Source organism: Acinonyx jubatus, chromosome B4, assembly GCF_027475565.1.
Source record: "Acinonyx jubatus isolate Ajub_Pintada_27869175 chromosome B4, VMU_Ajub_asm_v1.0, whole genome shotgun sequence".
Taxonomy (NCBI): domain Eukaryota; kingdom Metazoa; phylum Chordata; class Mammalia; order Carnivora; family Felidae; genus Acinonyx; species Acinonyx jubatus.
Window position 1 is genome coordinate 116164483 of NC_069387.1, and position 22852 is coordinate 116187334.

Genomic DNA, 22852 nt, shown 5'->3' on the forward strand with positions numbered 1-22852 from the left:
CTCTCTCTCTCCCTCCCTTATTTCCCCTCATAGGTTCTATGCAGGCAGATGAGTGCCACAGCTGTAACTGAGGCACAGAATGATAAACACAGTGAAGCCAATTTCCAGGATGGCGAGAGGGGGCACCGGAGGTGACAACAATGACAAGGACCCAAGGACCGCCCTTTGGACAAGTTTTAGGTAAGAAAACGTGTACGCCCCGATGCTTGCATTTTTGCACGCTTGTGGCTGAGAGAGACGTTGAGATAGAAAGCGAGTCTCAGTAGGAAAATATTTTCGCGAGGGTATCATCTGTGCTGTCACTTGCCTGCAAACCTGTGTTCTCAGGGCTTTGTGTTACGAGACTCGTTGGAGGTGAGGCGTGAGCAGGGCTGGGCGGACGGGTGAGCTGCTTTTTATGTCTGTCTGCTGACATTTATCATGCTGTTTAAATTTGTATCTGGAAAAAATTCTGTTTGATGATAGTTAGCAATGTTTTGTGCAACGTAGAGCATATGGCCGTGTAGAATTCAAGTGATGCTCTTTCATTCTTAATTTGAAATTATTTTTATACTCAACTGTACTGAGGTCAGAGAGTTTTAAAAATTAATGAGATTCCCTGTGGAGTTCAAATAGTAATGTCTACGTGAGCTGACACAAAAAAGATAAGATATAGCTGGTATATGTTTAAGGTGGATTTAACTGTCTTAATGGAACATACTCCATTTGAAATGTATCAATTGTACAATAGTTTATGGAAACCTAAGTATTGGGGGATATTAGTCCTTAAATTTTTTTTAATGACCTGGAGACATTTTGTCAAAACTAGCTATAGAAGAGGAATAGATTGTGTGGAGGCATTGCTAAAACTTGATAGACATAATTGTTCTGGCAGTGGAGAATACCTTACACTTTCGAGGAAATGACAAATAATGAATGAACCACATGCTAAAAAATATGCAAGAGTGTGCTTTCATCTTAAGTAATATATAAAAATTCAGGAGATTTTTAGGGTGAAAAACTGCTGGCACGAACAAAGAAGCAAGTGTACCCATAGATGAGAATTCTTTGTCACAAAAATGAATCCCGGGCATGGATTTAGGAGGTTAAGTGATTTCTACATTCTCAGTGCCCCACAGAAGGGGTGAGTCCAGACATTTAAAAATGTACTGAAAACTTTCATTTCCCACAATTTAAAAACATTGTTTATGTTCTTGATACAACACATTGTTTAAATGAAGGGGACTGAAAAGCAGTCTGAGTATACAGTAATCGGGGCTAAAGATGCTTTTTATCTGAGTTCCCCATTTACAAGACCCATTCTGAGCTTCCTGTGATATATTGTTATGTAAATACTGTGCAGCCGGGGAAAGCAGTACTATGGAGATTCAATTTACTTTGAAAGTTGTTCATTATAGCAAGGATGAATGTTATTTATTTGATGTGATTCAAAGGCTGGAAATGACTTTTTCATTGTGGCGCCTTTTGTAATGGGTGCAGGGTGATCTAATCTTTTTAATTTTGGCTTTCACACCAGTGGAGATGAAAAGAGATCTGAACTCATTTATCGGTTGCTAGGTCCTTCTGGAGACCCAAGTCCTGTTCTTGGTTGCTATGGCCAGTCTGACCTCAATCTCTGTGGTTTTGGGGACTTAGGGAGCCTTTTCTCTCTCTTTCTTTCTTTCTTTCTTTCTTTCTTTCTTTCTTTCCTTCCTTTCTTTTTTTTTCTTTTTTTTATTGAGGAGCATGCACCTTGATTTATGTCCAAAATTGTGGCTGAATGTCTTTGTCTGTAAGTGATAAATGGTGCCGAACAATTCATCAGTTCTTACAAGTAAACACCGCTGTCCCACTAAAAATATGTTTTGTTCTGAGTTAATGGTATGGAACAAGGCAGCCTCCACAAACAGCTATCTTTTATTGCGGAGGGGCCTCTGAAACTTGGAGCAAAGTGGAGGAAATTGGCACGTATTTTCTTGTGCATTAGCATTTCACTTGTGACTCGGTGATACCACTTTAGGCGGATTGAGGATGAGAGGGCAAACCTTCCGTGTCCTCACTTTCTCCCTAGCTGGGGCCGCCTCAGACACAGGCCCTCTCCGGACGCCTGGATTCGGCCGGGGGCCCTCGGAAGTCAGGCGGAGTCCCTGATGGGGATGGGGTGGGCCTCCGCTCTGCAAGCGCCCTGCGCTGAGGCATAAATGGGCAGATGTGGTGCAGCTCTGCTGCCTTCAGTCTCCGGCTGGTTCTTTGAGGGAAAGTTGTATCCAATACTGGCGACTCCCAGGGATGTTCTGCTTGTGTGCTCCTTAATGGTCCCTGGATGTGCTTGCATTCTAGAACCTTGTTAAGAAAGGAGCTGCGCTGATTAAGGGGTTGTGGAGTATACAGCCGTGCTTAGCAGATGAGCCCTCCTGCATTTCCCACTCCCTTAAAAAGTGCTTAATTGATGCTGCAGGGAGCATACAGTCCGCTAATAAGATGATGCTGACAAAACAGCTACCAGAACCAGGCACTTATTGCTTATAAGCGCCGTCCGCTTCCCTCTGAGAGATTGCAGCTTTGTAGGGTGGTTTTTTCTTTTAATAGTAACATGCTAATGGTTTTTATCCTAAATCAGCCAGCGCTGAGTATCTTCAGGAAAAATGAGTTCCATAAGAAGTGGCATCCTCCTCCAATGGGAAGGTAAAAAATTAAACATTTTTTAAAGTGCAATTTTCAAGCCATTTCATGTACTTCTTGCCAGTAGCATTAGAAAGCCGCTTTCTAAATAAAACTAAGATTTGCGCCATTCTTTCTAGCCATAAGAGGTTTAAAGAAGAGAGTATTAGGGAATTTTATCGTCAGTCATTTTCTAAGGATTGTCTAGCTTTTGTTAGCAAAATGCAATCAGGTACTTCGTATGTTTCCTGTCAGCCTTGAAAACCAGCAGGTTTTTGTTTTTTAGAGGACATTATCCTTGGGGGGATCAATAAAAACGATCTTTATTTTATGTAGATTTTATTCCTAGGACTGGTAAATAAGCACAGGGATTGGGTGATGTCGAAGGTCTTCTGTCAGCCTGAAAATTCCTCAAAGAGCACTAGTTTTCAGAAAGAAGGCATAAGGACGCCTTTATTAGTGTTAATTGAGCTTCTTCAACTGTTCAGCTCTTTTTCGTTGAGCAGCAGTTAAAAGTTCTGTGCTCTGTGGGACAGGTAACCATTGTGGCTGGAAGTCATTTTCAAAAACTGGATTTTTGGAGGTATTTTTTTTTAGTGCTTTATGAAGACTTGGGTTTTGCAGAGCCCAATTGGGGCTCCTTAACTTGGGTTTCTCACTAAAGGTCTTCTTGAAGGTAATACTTTATATGAGTGGCTAATTTCACGAGAAATGTTTAATTCTAGGTATCCGAAGGCAAATGTTTCCCAGTGTGTGGTATGTATCTCTGTGTGTATGTGAACATATTTTAATATAAAATGTCTTATAAATTTTACATCGTGCTTTGCTTTGCTGTTATTTCAAAGGATTTAAGTGAATGTTGGATAGCGCTCAATTTCCTGAAATGATTAAATTCCATCTCTGAAGAATCTGGGGAAAAGGCCTATAATGACATTTTGATGACTTTCATTTTAAGGAATAATAGAAATTGAGTAAAATATTTTAATAGCTATTCTCTAATATCTCATTCCAAATACAATGTTTTTATTGCTCATTCTAGCTTACAATTTTCTGGTGATAATAATGTTGGCTGGTAATTGTTTCTTATGTAGAAATCATTCTATCCTTATGTAAAAGTTATTTCAGAAAAGTCTTCATGCATTTATCTCAGCTGAAGCAACCGCATTGAACTCTTGAGATAAAACAGTGAGTATTTCCAGATTCCTCCTATTTTAATTTGGTACTTCCTTACAAGAATTAGGTGTATCTTAAAGGGAGGAATATAACAAATGATAGTTTGTGGTATAAAGAGGGAAAACAATGAGACAAGTCAGGAGAAGGCTGAGAAGACAGAATAAATATTATGCGCTATCACAAAATTGACTTGGCATCTTCCAGATGTCAGGTACTTTTAAAATTTAAAAACAGACTAATATCAAATATATGTATGTAAATATGCAGTCATTATATCTGTCTATATTGAACAGGTAAATGCATGTATGTAAACTTACTGTAATTCCAGCTAATGTTACCAGGAACACCTTAGCACCTCAATTCTTTCAGGAGATGTAGACACGAGTAAAGTTAATCACGTAGCTTTTAAAGAATCAAATCTTTTGGGAACTGGAGTTGTGACATGTTAGATCAATTTTCACGTAAGTCAGAATAAAAATCTTAAATCGGTTTTTCTGTGCAAGTTACACAAAGCCATTAGCCTCCAAACTGCGTTGTTCTAAACACTAATTAGAAAAATTTGTATGCAATTTAACTTGATTGTAGTGAATATTTACAGTCAGAATATTATATTATTGCTGAGTTAACACGCCATCCATGCAATTTTTTATAGAAGCAAAATTAAGCTCTACTATCTGCTTATTCTCCTCTCTTAATATGTTTACCAGATTTCCCCAAGTTTGCTTTCTTTTTGCACTTCATACTGCCTTCCAGATACCAGTGTTGCGGAGAAATTAGTTACTCTTAGTTTCTTTCTGCCTACTATAATTCTGGGTTTTGTCTTTTTTGGTATGCCGTTATTCTTATCTGTCATCTAGACAGTTATATTGACTTTGAAGCTATTTGTGTGACCTATTCGTCTGTGTTTGGGCGGGAGAAGCTTATTTCATTAGAAATTGTGTATCGAGTGCTGAAAGATTTGAGTTGCCTTTGGGATGTTGTGCAAGGGCCTCATATTGGGATCTAGAGTTTCCCAGTGGTAGCAAGTTACTTGCATAATTCAATAAAATCTTTCCTTCAAGCTACCTTACCTTATTTTCCACCAAGTGGCAAGCCTCAGATTTTCACTGAGCATCATCTAGGAAACTTAGTATGAGAAAAACTGGCAGGGGTGGGACCCTCTTGGATAGCTAGTGAAGGTGTCACTCTAGGTTACTCTTCTGAGATGTTGGCAAGGATACATTGTAAAGTTTTATCTACTGGTATGTTGTGTTTAATCACCTCTGTGATCCAACAGCAGATTTTAATTTGCATTACCATCAGTCAGATTCTTTTGTTTAAAGAGTACCACAATGATTTAAGAAAATGCAAGCTATGCTAAAAATCTTAATTACACACTCTCTCACTCAGTAATAATTAATCGAAGCATTAAAAAATTTGTTCAGATTTTAAAATGTGAAAATTGTAGCTTGCTTAATGGTATTTATAATTTTTTTTTTCATCAGGAGATGGCTCGTATAGAATCATAATCCCTGAGACTCTCTAAAGTTGGTAGACTTTATGATCCTACACCCTATAGTGAACAGAACTGTTTTACATTTGTAATAACATCTCTGAGCCATAATTTATGTTCTTAATGTTGCCTGGCATTATTTAAGCACAACGTACTTGTGATCTATAAATCTTTGAAATTCCTGTATTTTTCTGACGATTGAATTCACAGTTCAACTGCAGACTGAAATATACCATAAGGCTAAGAATTTCCTTAGAGAAAGAAAGACAAGGTAGCAAGCACACCATGGTCAGGAACATATGGTGTACAGTTAATTATCAAAATCTCAAGGGTTTTAACATAGTTTACTGCAGGCATCTTCAACAATACTGGATTTTCAGAATATGTTTGAAGACGAATTTGATTTGCTAGAAATTTGAAACCGGGAAACCAAATAAATTATTTTTAAAATGTTCTCCCATAAGGATTTAGAAAATATTCATTCATTCATTCCATAAACATTTATTCAGTGCCTGCCTTGTGCCAGACACTATTCTTGTGGCTCTTAATTTAATATTCACCATTAATTCAACAGTCATTATTTGCCTGGTTTTGCAGATTATAGGAGTCTCGCCAGTTAGTCATACCCTATCAGCTAATCACATCACAATCCATATCATTTTGGAACTTGTTCTTCAATGATCTGTTCTTTAAATGGCTTAAAATATATTCTCTGCATATATACCAATTTAGAAGAATATATTGGCAAAGCAGTCAGAATATGTTTTAAGAAGTTATCTTGTCGATGCGTATTTAGAAGTGTCCAAATGCATCCTTCCCCCCTCAGTAGCTAGGCCCATGATGCAGCAAATACTAAATGGGTTTGTTACATTTGCTTCCTTCTAATGCTGCTCATACTATGTTCAGGGACCTCTAATTCTAATTATTAATGGTTAACATTTATTTTCTATATGCCAGTCAAGGTACTAAATCCTTTACTTTTGTATTCTTGTTTAATCCTTCAATTACATTATGAGAAAGGTGGTGTCACTATCCTTGCTTGTAGAAGAGGAAACTGAGGTTTTGCGAAGTTAACTCCCTCGAGGTCACAGAGCTTGCAAGCAGCTGAGATGACTTAAAATCCAACCGTTTCAGATTCTATTCATCCTTCCAGTCATTCAGCCGATGTTATCGAGCTTTGATGATGTCCTAGGCCTGCTCAACATGTTTAGAATAAAGCAGTGGCTAGAACAGGCAAGCCTCTGCCCTTAGAATAGGAGCACGCAGTCACTTGATACATTCATTATGTTATTTCCCTTTGCATCTATGGATTCCCCAGAACCAATAGCATAAAACATTTGAATTTCAAACCTTCTTTAGACCTCTCACTATTTGGCTTCAGTCTTTCTCTCCAACTGCATTATTTACAGATTTCAAGAGAGGAATTTGCTAACCCGGAAGACCGGTCTGTTCATTGCCTCCGCGAAGTTTGCCTTGTGTTTCCTCCCACCATTGCTGCCCCGAAACACTTTTGCCACTGCTTTCCCAACACTTCCCATCCTTCTGCGTCTGGGTCAAAGCCCACGGTGCCAACAAAGTGTGTCTTAGAAACGAAATCCTCAAGTTGTTTCATCTGCATTGATCATTTGACACATGGCATTTGCAACAACTAAAGAGATATGAGGCTAGGTAACATTTCACGTGTTTCCTATGTCCTGGCTGCTTTAGTATTTGTACATGTGCCCAGCTGACGTGTTAGCGAAGAGTTCAGGGAACCAGCAGTAAAATAAGAGAAGAAAATAGAAGAGGAAAAGGACTGGAAAGCTTGGAAACAAGAGCCCCCCAGTCTAGCACAGTGCCTGGCATAGAATATGCAGTTAATGTACATTTGAGGATGGGAAGGGGAGAAGAGCAGCACAAAGGAAGGAGAGACTGACAATAGGAGGAAAGTTAGCAGGGGAAGAGAAAATAATATTCCTAAATTGATAGCCCCAGGCCTTGAAAGATCTTTAAATACTCAATTGGTGTCAGAGAGCCCATTAAGGAATGCATAGATATGCAAAATCATGAAAGATACACACTTGCATGTAAGTTTTTGCCTTTTCCAGGAATAAACTGTCCCTCTTATCAACATTAATACTTTAGATATGGAATGAACTTTCTGGTGTTTCTAAGAGCAAGGGCAATTGTCTTATGTTTGTGTATGCGTATCATCACTATTCAGGCCCACGGTACAGGGGACTCTAAGTTGGTTGTGTTGTTTTATGCTGTGTATGATTATTTCTCTATCCCTTGGGACATTATTTAGTATCACAGAAATTGCTGGCCACCTTCCCCCCCCCCCCAAAGAGACTTCCTCTTAACCATCATAAAGTTTTATTGGTTAATACTTTATGTCAGATTTTTTTTTCAATAAAAGCTAAGTTCGGTATTCAAAATCCTAATGCAATGTCCCCTCTACCAACAAGCAACTCTTGTGATTAATTTTATTTATGTTTTTCCTCCATTGTATTCAAAAGCATAGCCTTGAAATCTCTAGAAAAATATATATGTCTGTATTTTGTGTGGGTTCTCAAATCAAGTGCTTAAGGTAGAAATTTTATTTCATAGGAAAATCCAGGTAGATATTTCTTAAAGCAACTACTATACGTGACCTTTGCTATGGAGTTATTTTATGGACTCACTATAAGAGCCATGGCTTGTATACGTAGTTATGACTTGTAGGGCTTACTTCAAGGATGGATCACTAATACATAATGTATTTGTACCGTGTATTAATCTCCCTGGGTAAAGTAAGGTAGAAAGGCTGCACCTTGAACCAGGGAACATGATAGCCTGTGTGTACCCTCTACTTTTATGGGAGTACTCTGTTGAAGCAGCCCCATTCTTTGGAAATCCCTACTTGCTAGTTGAGGTAAGTGAGGATAAAGCTTTCTCCATGAGGCTTTGAGCTACATCCTGCTTTTAGGAAACAAGGAATATTTCCACAGTCTGTATTTGTAGTAGTAGCAGTTGAACAGCCCATGAGAGTTCCAAAAACGAAAATGTGCTCCAAGTGTTTATCACATGCCGTATTGATGTCAGTAAAATGCTGAGGATGAGCTCGTCTCCCCCTTAACCCTGACTTTCCATGGTCCTTTCATTTTGACACTAATTTCAGGCATGAACCTTGGCACTTAGCTATAGTGTGTAATTGTTGGTATCTCGCTGCCACCTGGGTGCACAATGGCGAACAATATTTAGCCCCTGTGATTTGCCATAAGAACACACCACATGCAGTTGGAGAGGGAAATATTTAATCAGCCAATTTTCTCCATGCAGTCATAATCCGTTGAGTTGGTTGAAGACTCTGTTTTCTCTGAATTGACTGTTTGTTTTGTCACTGCAAAAATAAAACCTTTGGCTCCCTCCCAAATTCTTGTCATGCAAATTGGGGGACGTGGTCTATCAATTTGAATGTCCAAACGAAAAGAAGGTATTTTAACAATGCAAAATTAAAAACTCATTTTGGTCAAAAGATCTTTTTTTAAGTTCCTTGAGTCCTCTGGTTTGTTGGCTCACTGTGGACGTAACATGTGAAAGGCTGTGACGCATGAATGATACTCTTCCATTTTTAGGCATGATGAGGCTGTTGATCTTTAAAGTAAATTCCCTTTGGTGACATTTACAAAAATAGTTTCACTTTAGCAGCTTTTAATTTTAATTTTTTAATAAATGACAAAAATGGTATAACTTCCCAGTGACGAGGAAGTCATCTAGGAAGTGGGTACTTACTTAATGGAAACAGGAAATACCCGTTGCTTCCCATCAGATGCTGTGCTTATAATCAGTCCAGAGAAATAGCTTTGACTAATAGGAAAATGGTATAAGAATAGGATTGTCTGTCTAAACAGGCAGCATATCATCTTAAAGACTAAGGTCTATTTTTTTAATCCTGGTGCTTTCAAAGTGCTGGAAAGATTTGAATCCAGAACTTAGTCCTCATTGTACTTTAATTCTGCTAATTCAGTGTAGTGCAGTGTGATCCAGACTAACCTACTTCAATTCACTGTTACTCATTGGATTTCTGATATTTATGAATATTTTAAACTTCCTTCTGTCAATTATCTCTTCGATAGTATTTATTTTTTTGGCTGGGTAAGGATAATAAGAGATGTTAGTACATAGGACAAAGAATTTCTCATCTTTACCACAGAATATAATATTTTGAAGACTTCAGAATTTCTGTGTAGTTTGGGGGCTTTATTGTTTTCATTCTAAGCTGAATTGAAGTTGGTACAGTGTGAGACCTTTCTAACTAAAATGGTATTGTTTTTACTTAGTAATCATGATTATTGTCATAAATTGGGAGAGACTTCAAATCATTTATTTACTCAATTATTCAGTTGGCTTTTTTCCCCCTTAATTATCTTGTCTGACCAGTGTTGCTAAAGGCACTGAGGATTTTACAACAGGCAAAAATATGATGTTTCCCTCATCAACTATCATATAATTGGAGAGAGAAAAAGAACTTTCAAGAATTAATTGGATAATATAATAAAATTACTTTTAGCAATCATACTTCAGTTCTGTGAAGAGAGAAGCTATTCCCTCACAGGTAGAAAGCAGTATTAACAATCAAATGTAGCTTTTTGGCTCACAACATTGTTTCAGATTATTTGTTGTGAGAACAGTAATGAGTACGTTCAGAATAAAGGCTAGTTCTTGAAAATGGATTTTACAATTTTCAATTTATTTCATCAGCGAAAAGATTTTCATTTCAAGAAGACTTAAAAAAAATTAACCATGTCACAGGGTTAGTTATGAACGGTCCAAAACTTACAAATACTTTATTGAAGGTTTATAATAAACAATGTGTGTGTAGGTGGGTGGGGGTGGAGTTTATTTACCATTGCCTCAATTGTACATCATGATAGTCTTTTAAAATTTGGACCCAAATGAAAATTGAAACGTTTTTTGAAATACTTCAACTTCCTTGCTGTCTTGAGAAGACAGACTAACCTATTCTAGGCAATGGAAAATGTTTCAAAGCTGTATTTAACAGTATCCTTAGGTGCGTAAAGCCCTGCCCGGACTTTGTTCCCTGGCAGAAATATTACACCACTCACCCACATGGCTGAAAACACTGGGCCAAGCAACACCTAACATTAAGCAAAGAGCTTTCAGATTTGTTCCTTATTCGTCCTTACCACAATTATAAAATTTGAGGATTTTCAGGAAAAGCAACTTCGGATGTAGGTACTTGCCATTTACCAGGGCAGCCAAAGATCAGCTAGCCAAAAAATTGTTAAACTTTAATTTACAAACCTTGAAGTTGTTGCCCTTAGTTATGTTAAGACCTCCATATTGAAAAGCCCAGTAATAATCCAATTATTCTTACTTTTGATCTTGTGGAGTTTATAGACATAGAGAAAAGAGCCTTGAGCGTTTCTGCCCTCTCTTCTGAGGGAAGGGAAGAATTGGAGACAAATGAGCACCCCAGTCCTAGGAGACATCGCCTGTGGACAGTGTATATAGCATTTGATAAACCAGGAGGACAGATGCCCTCATATTAAGGGACCAGGGGGAGGGTGCAGCAAAGGACTCATTCTCCCGAGTCTCCTATTATGAATGGACTTGTACTAGATGCATCATAGGGAGACTCAGACAGAAGGATACTTAATGATCCCCACTCAGAAAATAGAGAGCAGCTTCCTGTCTAAAAAGTGGCAGCTCTGGGTTCTCAGTGTCTTTGAGAAGCAGGATCCACCATCCGTCTAAATAGATAAAGAGAGCAAAGACACTATGCACCTTCTCTCTGTGACTTGTGAATGCCTTTGGCGTCCCCAAATAAGGAAGTCCTTTCACTGCTGTCTACTCTAAGCTGTATTTCATTTTTGATAGCCATTTGCAGAAGACATTTTCAGACTCCATGATATGTACAGAAAGTATGTCTGAGAAATCCTTCAGTTATATTTTTCCTACCTCCCCCAGCAGATGATTTGGAGCATGAAGTTTATAAACTTAGATACCTCCTATCAATCTCTACCTTTAAAACTATACATTAGGGATGCCTGGGCAGCTCAGTCGGTTGAGCATTCAACTTCGACTCAGGTCATGATCTCGCAGTTGAGGAGTTCGAGCCCCTCGTCAGGCTCCGTGCTGACGGCTTGGAGCCTGAGTTGGATTCTGTCTCTCTCTCTCTCTCTCTCTCTCTCTTTCTCTCTCTCTCTCTGCCCCTCCCCCGCTCATGCTCTGTCTCTCTCTGTCTCAAAAATAAAATGAACATTAAAAAAAACTACACATTTAGACTCACACCATTTGAAGAAAAAATGAAACCAACAAAAAAACTTGAGAAGGCAAAAGCATTCTGTATTGGGGAACACAATATATGGTTAAATCTGTGAATCAGAAGGGATGAAAGACAGCGTTTAGAAACAAAGAGATCAAGTTTTTATTGAATTATGGATTCATCTATTCTCAGTTTCGCTTCCTAGATCATAATGTCCACTGTCTTCTTAAAATTTGATTTACCTCTAAGTATGGTTCAGCGTAGACATCCTTTCCTTGTTTGCTCTTTCTGGGGATGACACCTTTCTGGCACCTCTCGAGGGTGTTCATACATGACAACTTAACGTTGGTATAATTTGCTTTTTGTCATCCAAGTCTTTACCCCAGAGTATTTTGATTAATAATGCTTCTGATGGCAAATACAAATTCCTGTGCTTCATCTTGAAATATTTAAATATGAAATCAATATTACAGTGCTGTGTCAATGGCCAGGAGCACAGAGCATTTTTCTCACACCTATGGTGAATCCATATCTTGTCAATAATGGACCGTTAGCTTTTCAGGTTCGTGTTCATTTTTTAGGCTACATCAACTGGTCGTGTCATTGTTATGTTTGAGCTTAATGTCCTGTGATTTGAGGGTCTCGGATGTTTTTCGAGAGTCTGATATTCTAATATCTGAGCACACACTTTGAAGACAGGGCGATAAGAACTCAGACCTCCTTAAAGGATCATCCAGATGGCAGTTGGAGCATTTTCTCAGTTGATGTCTCCTGTTCTTGTTCACTCTAGGGCCCTCAATTAAGCGGCAACCTTTGAGGCAGGGAGGAGATAGTCTTTGGAATCAAACCAAATTAGATTCAAACCCAAACTTTGCTATTACTTTGGACCAATTGTTTAGCATCTTTGAAACAGTTTTTTTCCTCTGCAAAATGAGGATTCTAACACTCACCTTACTAACACTTCTTGAACATTTCCCACATGCCAGGCATCAGACCCGCATGGGTTATAAGGCAAATACTGTTATTATTCATGGTTTACAAATTACCACACCGAGGCTTAGAGAGGTAAAGCAAATCCACTCCAAAATACGCATTGGTGCTAAGTAGTGGGGCCTCTTGTTGGTTCTTTTATTTCCGTAGAATTTCTTTTTAAGAAAGGACTTGCAGGGTCAAAAGGTACATACATACTAAATTTAGTTCATTTCTAAACATCTTATAGTTTTAAGCCCTTGACTATGAGAGGCAGTATTAAAGGTGTGCTTTATATCTCACCATGTTGCTGCATTGCAGACTGTTGCTGTTTGAGAGTGTTCTTTGTGAGTGGCCGTGGAGAGCTATATGCTATGAGAACTGCTTTATATTTTTCTTCTTGAAGATAGTGATGATGCTCTCATCTTGATGAGCACAGTTCCTTTTCAGTAACGATTCTGGATAAATGGCTGTTGCATGGAATTGAATACTAGCCTGCGAGGCAATTGTTATGCCTTAGATGAAGAGTGGATGCCATTTCCAGAAGAGTTGGACATTCTCAAGGAGGAGTTTTATAGCCTTGAAGAATTTTATATTTGTGATTTGTATGGCTCTTGATAAAGAAAAAAGGAGAGTTATTTCCTAGGAATTTAAAACTTTGATTCTGTTGTGCTTCATCTCCTGCCCATTCCCCATTCCCAAGACCCTGCTAACTTCAGCTTCTTCTCCTACTTCATCTGCAGGCTCTTGAAATCTGTGGGACGCCTAAGTGTGTACGGAAACACGGAAATAGCACAGTCCCTTTGGTTAAGAATAACATGTCACTTTTCTTTTTTTGCTTTTGTGTGCTCTCTGGAGCTCACCCATGCATGATGTTCCAGTTGACTTCAAAGGCAAGTCTGTGGTTGGATTAGCTCCACAGGACAGAAAGCAAGGTAAGAGACAGGCTTAGTGCTTTCAAGGCCCACTGGGGAGCTGATAGAGCCAAGCTATGTGGTTACCAAGACGACTTGTTCATTTATGTCCTCGTGGAAAAACAGGAAAATTCGCATGATACTTTCTATCTTATTGTCACGATTAAAATCATTTTTAAGTGGTGACTGGACAATCCTCAAAAGGTTGCTTTAGAGCTATATAATGCCTATACTTGGGGAGTTTAAAGTCTAATAAAGAAAATATAAATATAACAACGATTCGGAGTGAGAAAATACTACTAAAGTCACGAAGACATGGAATATGCAAATAGGGTGATTTTAGGGTTAAAAAGGGATGGCCTAGAGAATAGTGTGTGTTTGAGAAATTGCTACTAAGGCACGTTTGCTCTCCAGATTTTGCCAGCAAAAGCAGAGTCCTGACAGAAAGCTAGAGCCAGGCGTTGCTGAGGGAAGTATGGAGAAGGCATCATCACAAACGAGGGCACACTTTGGGAGAAGGCTGAGAAATGGAAGAGACATGGCTGAACGACGTAGGCATCAAGATGACATGCTGGAGAAGAATATGGCAGACTGGAAAGGGTGCGGAGGCAAAGCAGATGGGGCAGGGTGAGGTGCCCATGTGGGCTGTGAGGCTGGGGAAACCTCCCAGATGAAACGTCAATGTGGAAACCTAAGGAGGAATTGGAAGACATGAGGTCCATGGAAAAGCATGGGAAACAGCCCTGGTGGTTCTGCTGTGTATTGACAGTAGGCTTATTCAGGACATCTGGAAGCAGCACAAAGGCAGATGAAGAGTCTTAAGTTGAGAAATCAGAGGACCCGCTGAAAGAGGCCACAGTCATCCAGGTGAGGGATCACCAAGCCCTGGACTAACACCGAGGACACCATGTAAAAACGAGGGTAACGTGGTAGTGACGGAGGATACAATCAAACAGAATAACAATTACATCCACAAAACCCAACATCAAAGAAGGAGGGCTCCGAAACAGTAAAGGATGGAAAGGGACTAATAGTTTGAAGGTCTTGCTTCTCTGATGGAGAAATGATGGATAGAGCAAGTCCAAAGATAGACAGGATCCCAGCAAATCCTAGAAAAAGGACCAGGCATACCTATTGTTATGTTTTTGTGGTTTTTTTTTTTTTCTTCTGTCTCTAGAAAGAAGAAGAAAGAGAATAAGATTATTTCTTTGCACTATGACTTACTCCATTTTATCTCCAGGATCACAAAATATGTATTAGTTAAATTTATATTAAACTAAAAGCATTTTTTTAATTTCCTAGTCCCCACCCACTAGAGTTCTTTGAGATCATTTTATTCCCCATTGTCTAGGGAGACACTACAGAGAAACTGCTGTCTTTGTATTACTGAACCTCAGATTGAATCTTGACTGTAGTTATGTTCTTCTAGTGAATAGAGCAGAAACAGAAATGAATCATTTGTCTCCAGAAACTGTCATTCTGACTTTGCTTTTGGAGACACTGGCATGTGTACTGTGACTGGAACAATCCTGCTTTGATTTGTCATCAAACACTTGTTACTGGACTTTGAAAGGGAAGAAAAATATTGTGAGATTCAAATGAGCTTTTCATTTGGAAAAAGAAAAGGCTATGTGTGTAGCTCTCTGTTCTAATTATTATCAGTAGGTGTTTCTCTCCCAAGAAGTATGCCGTAATTTTATGACCTCAGTACTGCTCAATATTTGCTTCAGTATCTACAAACCATATTTTGATTTAATTTCCTAAATCTTACAAAATATAACGGAAGTGTCGGTCCTCGTTGTCTTTTGGCTGGAAATTCTAGAAGAGGAAACCATTGAGTGGAAGCACCTCAGTTCAAAGTTACAAGAGAGGCTGAACTTGGAGAAGGAGCTTGTTTAGAAGGTCACAGGCCTACGTAGTGACAGAGCCAGGAAAAGCTCACATCTATTCATATCTACGTGACCCTCTTTTAACTATGCTGTGCTGTCCCTTTCCAGTGTAGGAATTTCTGTGCTGTAGAAGGCTAACCGCACATATAATTGCCATCCACCAACAAATCAGATTTCACGTGTGATATCTCATAAGATACCTGCACATCTGTCTCAACAGCATTACGACAAAGTACCATATAAGCGCTCTGGTAATGACAGGGCTTAAATAGGAGTTAAAGAGGTTTGTTTTTTTTAAATCCTGGGACCAGGGCAAATTGCCCAAGAGGTTTCTCAGCTGGGAATGTGGTATAACAGAAAGCGTAAGTAGAAGAGGATAGGAGGGTGGAACAGCCACTGATGGAGCCACGGCTGAGTTTGCTGTGGGCTGGGTTAGCAGTTCAGAACAGCAGTTCAGGGCTGGGTTAGCAGTTTCATTCTTTAGCACAGCACAGTTCATTAGTTCAAGTGTATCCCTGTGTTTCTCCTGTTTTAAGTTTCCTCCCCTTGTCCTGGTTCCTGTCCATCTTCATTCCAATATCTCTCTCCCCATCTCATTCTAACCACTTGAAAATTTGATGTATATGTATTTTGTGCATTTCCTTGTCTCTACTTTGCAGTCCCCAGCATCTGGCACCTGCTCTCAGTTCACAACTGAACTCATGGTTCCTAAATTGCTCAACCAAGTGGGTGTTTTGAGCCTTTCCTGGATCTCTCTGCACATTTGGACTGATGGATCACTCTCTCCTTATTAAAGTTTCTCTGGTTGTTCCTTCCCCGTCTCTTTTGTGACTGTGTCTTCTTCCTCCTTCTTCCCCAGGGTTCTTCCTCAGCCCATTGCTCCCCTCCCGTATTCTCATCGACTTTCAAGATTTGCAGTTACTCATAATTTTATTTGTAGTTCAAATACCTTTTTTTTTTTCAAATATACAACTGTCTGTTGTATCCATCAGGCACTCTCCAGTTTAATGTGTAAACTGATCTTATCATGGCCCCCCTTAACCTGGTCTCTCATTCTGTGCTCATTCTACATCATATTGTGGAACCACATCCACGCGTTCACCTGGACTAGACGCCTGAGACTCATTTTTGGTTTCCTTTTCACCACTGTTGTTATCTTCCATGTCCAACCCATTGCCAGGACTGGCTCGTCTTCCATCGTAAATACTTCTTGCCTTCGTCTGCAATGCCCATCATTACTACCACTGGTGTAGTTCAGAACGGCTGCTATTTGGCTATGATTTCTCCTTTTCTTGGGCATCTGCATTATTTAAATGGCCTTTCTTCCATCAGCCTTATCACCATCAAGTCCCCCTGACATATTCATCCCAAGGCAGACCTGCCTCTTGCAAGCTTAAAACACGGGTGTGTTTTCCTGCCCTGCTGGATAAAATCCAAAATAGTCCCAACTTAAATTCTAGCCTAAAAAACACTACATCCTGCCCCGCTCATCTTATCTCTAACAATTTCCTGTTTTAAACTTTGCTTTCCAGGCACAGACAACAGCTGGGAATTCTGCCTATGAACCCTATCATTTCTTGGCTTTTTCTGTCTCATTTGCCTTTAAGTCACTTCTCTGTCCTCTGTCCTGGCCCACTCCTAGGTCTCTTTTACTAAACACAAATGTGTCACCTCTTCTAAGAATCCTTCTTTTGTGTGTTTTCTCACCCTCCACCTCAACTCTCCTTACCCATGCCCTGAGCATATTCCAGTCATGGCATGAGCTACATCATATTCTGGTTTGTGTTTGTGTGAGCTCTACAGTCGATTGACTGTTGTGAACAACTTGTTAGCAACTGATTTCTTTCAACTAAATTCAGACTGACTTCTTTGGATGAGAACTTGGTAAGTATTGGAAAGATCTCTGTTCCTCTGCTGATTTCGAGTCAGGGAGCTCTTCATGTAAGGAGTTATATGTATATAATTTACCTTTAATTTAATTTTACCTTTCATTCTTTAGCGAGCAGTAACCTAAGTCACAAATATACAAGTATCTTTATTTTACCTTCTCGCCCAACATCCACACTTTACCTACATTTTACTGCCCAAACAAGCTGAAATTGAAAAAGATGAAGTTGGGGCACCTGGGTGGCTCAATCGGCTCAGCCCCATGTGGGGCTCCATGCTCCCTTAAGATTCTCTTTCTTCCCTCTCCCTCTGCCCCTCCCCCCACCGCTCCCCCCTCCAAAAAAAGAAAAAACAAAAGAAAGAAAGAAAAAGACTAAGTTATTGGCTTGCATGGAACACCCCTGTTCGTTTAGAAGGGTCACAGGAATCTATTTTCTCAGTTTCCAGATCTAGGCTCTTACTGCTTTGTGACATTGCTTCTCTGTGATTTTTAAAACATTTAAAGATAAATTTTATATGACCTTCATTCACTCACATGTCTAAAACATTGATTTTACAGGATAGTCAGTTACCATGCCAGAGGAAAAATTTTAAAGCTTTATTTATCCACATACACTTTTTTTTCATACCAAGAAGTAGCACACTGAACTTTGCTGTCCCCAAAAATACTATAAATGCTATTTTCTCAGGAAAAAGAGTGAGGTTTATTTTTTGTTAATGAAGTGCCAAACAAGCTAGCCAACTTGCTGGGCATAATTAAATTGGAGCATCTTTGGCAGCACACTATGTAGCTCCCTCCATGCAAATGTTTTGCAAAAATTTAGCTTAAGCAATTTTTTTTTTTTTGGACAGATTCTCTTCAGGAAGAGACATTCAGGAATTGGGGGCAGTTCTCCCGATATTATAAACATTTTCAAAGACTGGTTAAATAAGCTCCATTATTTTCCTAATCACTTAATTCAAGTCTTTTCTTCTATGGCCACCTACACACGTTCAAATTTCAGCACTTGACCTATATAGGTGCGAATAAAGTGGTGGCCAAGTTCAGATTTAAAAACGTTGTTTGTAAAGTCCCTCCATTTCTAGTTTATATTCCTTCTTCCTGTGCTTTACAGTACTGTTTATTCACTATCTCTTTTTGTTCTTCCTAGAATCAGAGAGGGAACACACACATTCCTTAAGAAATCACTCTTAGAATATCCTACAGAAATAGATTTCCAAAGAGAACATGCCAAAATGGAAGACAAATAGATACTTTGGTTTTTTTAAGTACACCTTCTGATTTCACTTAATACATTCTCTCTTGTGTCTGCTCACCTCTTCTCTTGTAGCTCAAAAGCAGGCACAGATAATACATAAACAGATGAGCGTGACTATGTCCCAAAGAAATTATTTACACAAACAGGTGGCAGGCTGGATTTGGCCCACTGTCATACTTTGCCAACTCCTCATTTAACTCGGAACTCTTTTATTTTGATTTTTAAAGTCATGGACATGAAAATTAATGCTTCCTTCCTTAGTGAGTAAAATTTTATAATCAGAGACAAATACGTGAATTCTTCAACGATTACAAAAGATTAATACTTTTTAAGATCTTTTCTATATCTGAAGTTATTGCTTGTACAGTTGCAAGTTTCTTGAGGGAAGTACAGGGATGATAATTTATCACACACTTTCACCATGACCAAATGCCTGCTTCATGATACAGGCATCTTTTTTTTTTCTTTTCTTTTCTTTTCTTTTCTTTTCTTTTCTTTTCTTTTCTTTCTTTTCTCTTCTCTTCTCTTCTCTTTTCTTTTTGCTTTTCTTTCTTTCTTTCTTTCTTTCTTTCTTTCTTTCAAGTGTTTATTTATTTTTGAGAGAGAGAGCATGAGCAGGGAGGTGCAGAGAGAGAGAACAGAGGATCCAAAGCAGGCTCCACATGCTGACAATGGAGAGCCTGATGTGGGGCTTGAACCAGAAACCATGAGATCACGCCCTGAGCTCAAGTCTGAAGCTCAAAGGACTGAGCCTCGCAGGCACCCCCAAGCATATTTTCAAACAAATGAATGAATGATTAAGGCTCTGTATGACAACTGGTAAGTCAAGCTGATCCTGTTGCAGACAAAGTATCAGACCCAATCTTTAAGACTTAGTTCCCTGTGCTCTCCTATTTCCAAAGATGCTGGCTTAAATGCACTGATAATGGTGTAAAGAACAAGGCCATGGTCAGTGGCGAAAGTGGTATGTGCTTCCACCCGAGCCCATGTTCTGCAACAGCTGATCATGGGAGTGTTTTATGGTAAGCATGTATGGATAAGATTTTAACAAGTATGGTGTGGTTTTTTCTTTAGCGCTGTAATCTGTCACATTAAAAACAAGAAGGAAAACCCTTTTGCCTGTGAATGTGGGCTGAGGAGCATGATGGATTTACTAGTATTTTTGACTCCTTACATTTGAGGTTATCATGGGCATAGCGTCTTGGGTAGAGCTTTGGAAGTACTTGTAACAGATAAGTGGCCATACGCCAAAAAAGATGCTATTTACATAGGTTAAGAATATCTACTCTACAGATCTCAGTGAGCAATAAAGATAGTGGTAGGCTCAATTACAAAAGACCTGTAATTACATTCAACATTCCTTGAGTATAGGTGCCATAACTTGTATTTCTTTAAACTTATGTTTCTTTAAAAATTAATTACAAAAAATAATAATAATCACAGTGAAATTTTAAGAGGGAAAAGGAGCTCCCTCTCCTCCTCCTGCTCCCCCCTCCCTAATTCTATTTCCCTTCCCAGACAGGACATCTATTAACAGATTGAGCCTCATCTTCTTTTTACACTTTATCATACATACACTTTGTTTGTGTGTTTGAAACCTACCTGGGCTATGTTTCTACTAGTTGCTTTTTATCTCTTTGTCTGTCTATCTATCTATCTGTCTATCTATCTATCTAGTAACCATTCCATGCTAGCTGATTTAAAGTTCCCTCATTCTATTTAGGAAAGGAGTGCCCATTACACAACCACTTTATACTTTTCTCCACTGCCCCCTTTAAGCTGTGTGCTGTGCTTATAGTCGTTCCAAATATACTTGCATTAGAAATTAAGGAGGTGAAAACAGCCCTTTCTGTGTGGAGAAATGAGCGCCAACTTTAATTAATCTAGTTGTACTTTCAGTTGATTTTTGGATGATTGTTGATCGCTTTGTAGAGTTTTATAGCACTCTGCCAAATGTGTCCTGGGTTCTTCCTGTGGCATATTTTTGTATAACTGTGTGTTTATAATTATTCAACCATAAGGACCCATGCCTGCACACGCATGCCCATGCACATGTGCAGATTTGTTTATTTCAAAGAGGCAATTCAGATGGCTAAGCTCAGAGTGGAAATCATCATGACATGAATCTGCCTTTTGTGACAATGGCAGCCTAACAGATACAGTGTGCAAACACTGAACTTTCAGAACATTCTACTATCCTGCAATAATTGCTATATGCTTTTGGCCTTATTAACAAGAAGTTTCTTTCCCCTTCTACGTACAGAAACCTTTATACCTTACCATTCAGAGACAGCTATTTTTAAAATTTCCAAATTCACTTGCGGCTCTCTTCACTGCAAGATCTTCCCATCTATTCCAACTGTGTCAAACTATGACAAAAACAGGAGAAAACAAGAATAGACTATACATGTCACTCATGTTGGCTGAGAGTTGAGCTGAGAAAGCAAGAACTGGATGATGGAGGAATAAACATGCCATCGTTTGAAAAAGAACTCTTCTCTTTCAATCTATATATAACATCCATCATAAACTGAGCAAGACTATTGAGAGTAATAATTACAATACTATCTTACACTTGTCTAGTGCCATATAACTTGCAACGTCTTCTTCAAATTTTAACTCATTTCATCTTTCTGACAGTCCCATCAATTAGTCAGGACCGAGCTTATTATTTCCACCTTCTCTCCCAGCCCTGCAGTTACTTCCTGCTGTTCTTTCCAAACCTGGTACATCCGATTCAGAGAAGTAGAACTCCCGGCCTTCAGTGCCACTCAAAAGTCATCATGTTGGGCAATATGCTTGGTGATGTGTTACACTGTGTACCTTTCTGTCGTGGTTCACATCGCCCTAGAGAGAATACAAATCACTAATAAGCTGAGGTCAGATAATTTAGAATTATTGAGGTAATGCTACTTTTTTTTTTTTTTAAATAGAGACCTGTAGTAGTATCCCAAATAGGTAGCAGGGATTAATGCCTAGGATTTATTCTCAGTTGTATCGTAGAGTCATTTGGATTCCATCCATTTCTCTAGGAAATTAGCCACTGATAATCATAATTATGACCCCTAGGTGTAGTAAGACAATGAAATGCCTCCTGAATTATTAAGAAGTGTTAATTTATGTCTACTCTGTATGTAGTTTCAAATAGTTTACTGCATTGTCATTTCTTGAAAATTGGTCACCTGTATAGATGATATATACATAAGATTAAATTTTAAGTAATGGTAATATTTCTTTAGAAAAAAGCCCTGTTATCAGTGCTGAATAAACATGCCATTGTTTTATATGGATTTTTCCCCTAGATTTCTGTTTGATGTCCATCTTGACATATTTCCTCATTAGCTGCAGGTCGTTATTTGAGAAAAAAATAATGCCCAGCATTTGTATCCCTTTTTATTATGCTATATATTGCTTTCACTGTCACATACATTGTCCAATTTATTATATAAAATAAGCCTCAGGGAGCGTTGGTGGTTTGTTCAAAGACACATGGCTAATAATAAGTGGTAGAGAAGAAATCCAGTTCCATCTGTCCAAGTCAAGAACTTTGTCCATCAATCTACAGCCATCTTGGAAACCAGTCTCCCAGAATTTACATCAGGAGGTGTCAGCTGGCCGTGGGCCTCTCTACTTGTAAGCCCATCTGGCTGAGTTTCTTTCAAGAGCTTGTCAATGTAGCTAATATCAACCAACAAATCAGAGATTCAGGAAATTTGTTGTGATCCTGATTACAGTGAAAAGGGATAATGTTCCCAGTATTAGATTGCTTTCCATCCACTTGAAGAAGTGCATAGGATACACCATTTTGGAGGCAGATGACTTTATTCATCCTACAATACAACCAAGAACAGGCACCTTTGTTAGCTTTCCTTTTTTCTTTTCTTTCTTTCTGTCTTTCTTTCTTTCTTTCTTTCTTTCTTTCTTTCTTTCTTTCTTCTTTCTTTCTTTTTCTTTTTTTAACATATATGAGAATAGTAAGCCTTAAAAGGAAATATAGGTGTGGGCATTCTCCATTTACCTTGGATACAAAATAGATTTTCAGCCTTTGATGAAAAGAACAGGCAGTGCCCCATTCCAAGGAAAGAGTGTGAAATCAGAGAGAGAACTCTGAAAAAAAGCTCGGGCTTACCCCCCATTCTAATCAGAATGTTTTTAAACAAGCTGCCCTGATATTAAGTGACAGAGCAAAGTCACTGCTTTTATGAAAAGTGGCACGAGAAGGTGAGGGACACCTCTAAGGAAGAAGGGCCTTTGCCATTAATAATTATCTATAAGGAACAAATAGTGCCTGGGAAGTGGGGCTGGATTCAGAGAAATAGAAATGTAAAACATTAGGGAGACCTCTGCTTTTTCATGAGATATTGCTGGTGCTGAATGCA

General features: G+C 38.8%; 1 long non-coding RNA gene across 19 annotated transcripts in view; it reads left to right on the forward strand.

Moving 5' to 3' along the window:
• LOC113602777 (uncharacterized) overlaps window positions 1-22852 on the forward strand; it is a 101723-nt gene that overhangs the window by 5479 nt on the left and 73392 nt on the right. For 12 of the 19 annotated variants that reach the window (XR_008300417.1, XR_008300423.1, XR_008300415.1 and 9 more), the window contains exon 2: window positions 34-19495. This is a non-coding gene — a long non-coding RNA (uncharacterized LOC113602777). The remainder of the gene's footprint in view (window positions 1-33; window positions 19496-22852) is intronic. The other 7 variants (XR_008300419.1, XR_008300416.1, XR_008300422.1 and 4 more) reach the window with 6 other exon arrangements.